This window comes from Gymnodraco acuticeps, unplaced genomic scaffold (assembly GCF_902827175.1).
Source record: "Gymnodraco acuticeps unplaced genomic scaffold, fGymAcu1.1, whole genome shotgun sequence".
Taxonomy (NCBI): Eukaryota; Metazoa; Chordata; class Actinopteri; order Perciformes; family Bathydraconidae; genus Gymnodraco; species Gymnodraco acuticeps.
The window spans coordinates 164,865-167,274 of NW_022989785.1; positions in this window are offsets into that span (position 1 = coordinate 164,865).

Here is a 2,410-nt window from a genome sequence, read left to right on the forward strand (position 1 = left end):
AGACTGTCTCAGCCTATTATTTTCTGTCTGATGGAGACTTCATACAGACTTCAACAGGTTCCACATATTTTATACATTATTGGTGACGTATGGTTTTAGTTGAAAAGTTTGCAGTCAAAATATTCTTCTGCTTTCCCAAGCCTTTTTACTTTATTTTCTCATCTTAATACAAATTAATTCACTACTACGTACATCTGATATGTAACTCCTTCAGCCTATTTTCAGCTGCAGATACCATTCAACTATTACATTATTCAGCTATTTCAGGACATCAAGGCTATACATGTTGTTATTTATACCTTTTTAAAAACATTTTCTTTTAAATATTAAGCTTTTTCTGCATTTTTTAGCTAAAAGCAGCTACCATTCAGCTAATAACACATTCAGCTTTTTCTGCATTTTCAGCTAAATTCAGTGTTACAGCCGCTGCTACCTTGTGCCCTTAACTCTGTTTGTGTGTGTATGCAAATGAGCTGGGCAGTTCCTATGCTGTCAGTGGCCGTCTCGACCTCGCAACATCCGCGGGGATTGGACCGACGTCACCCAAGCCCTGCTCGCTTCTGCCACGTCATCCGGGGGAGGAGTATAAAGGCTGGGCATGGATACCATTCGGGAGGCTCTGTATTGTGTGACAGACGCCTCAACCCTCGCATTGTGACATTGCCTTCGTTCTGTGACTTCTGAGACTGTTTAGCCGTGTGCATTTTGTGTTAGCTACACTGATTAGCAGTGTATTCAGTAGGGTTTCTGGGCGAGCACACTGATGAGCAGCGTGTCATCGGGTTCTGTGTTAGTATAGGGTTTGTGTGTGTATATTGTTTAGATCCAGGTTGATTAGCACCTGTAGTCCAGCATTCCTGTGTGTGTATACTGCTTAGATCCAGGTTGATTAGCACCTGTAGACCAGCATTCCTGTGTGTGTATACTGCTTAGATCCAGGTGATTAGCACCTGTAGACCAGCATTCCTGTGTGTGTATACTGCTTAGATCCAGGTGATTAGCACCTGTAGACCAGCATTCCTGTGTGTGTATACTGCTTAGATCCAGGTTGATTAGCACCTGTAGACCAGCATTCCTGTGGGTATATTGCGTAGATCCAGGTGATTAGTACCTGTAGACCCGCACCAGTTGTGTTTTCCCACAGTCCCGTTTTGTTATTGTTTTGTTTCCACTTTAGAAGTGAGGTATTTCCTTTCCTTTTGTATAGTACTGGGCAACTCTCTTTTGGAGACCCTGTTGTGAGATAGTGACAGATTGACCCGTTGTTGGGCCAAGCTGTTTGTGTACATCATTTACTCAGTTGCCGTTACAAATAAAACCACCGGTAACATATACCAAATCCAATCTGGTCGTGTCGTTTCCCTTTTGTACCCCTAGCCAAGAGGGAACGTAACATTCAGCCATAAATGTTCACAGTTTACAGCATTCGCACGCATTTTCTGCAGGAAATGCATTTTCTAGTTCTTCCCCTTAAACTTATTTCAGCCAATATTTGGCTCTCCATAACTTCAGCTTATTTTCAACTACAGAAACCATTCAAATATTAAACTATTCAGCCTGTTCAGGAATCGATGGGAAACCTTCAACTTTTAAAAAATATTTCATACTTTTTGAAATATTCAGCTTTTTAAACTCTTTTTTTAACATTGAAGTCAATGGGAAGAGCCTTCAAATCAGCCAATATTTTAGCTCTCCATACTATTACGGTTCTTCCACAAAACGTTCACATGTAAGAGGTTCATCTCTCATTCAGAACAATGGAAACCTGTGATCTCTACAGAGCTCGTTAGCTCAACTATAAACACCTGTGTAATGGAACACAATGATGTCATCACTCCAACTGACATGCAGCAGACTTCAACAGTCCAGCTGTGAAGACATCTTCGGGACAGTTTTGAGATTTCTCCAAATGCCGTTGCCATGGCAACACAATGCTCGCCTTGAAACACGGTTTTCTCATAACTTCAGTGAAAATACTCCAAACAGCCCAGAACTTCACAGGTTTGATAACGATGCAGCCATCAATGCATCTAAGCGTAGTATGGGGTGTCATCAAATGTCGTTGCCATGGCGACAGACCACTCGCCATGAAACACGGTCTATGCCTCAACAGCTCTACGCCAAATCTGGGATCTCACCGTATGCCGTTTCCATGGAAACGCATCCCTCGCCATAAAATATGATGTCACTATAACTCCTATGCAAATGTTCAAAAAGTGCTCAAACTTCACATGTGTGCTAACAGTCCAGCCGTGAAGACATCTACGTGACAGTTTTGAGATTTCTTCAAATGCCGTTGCCATGGCAACACAATGGTCACCATGAAACACGGTTTTCTCATAACTTCAGTGAAAATACTCGAAATGGCCCAAAACTTCACAGGTTTGGTAACGATGCAGCCATCAACACA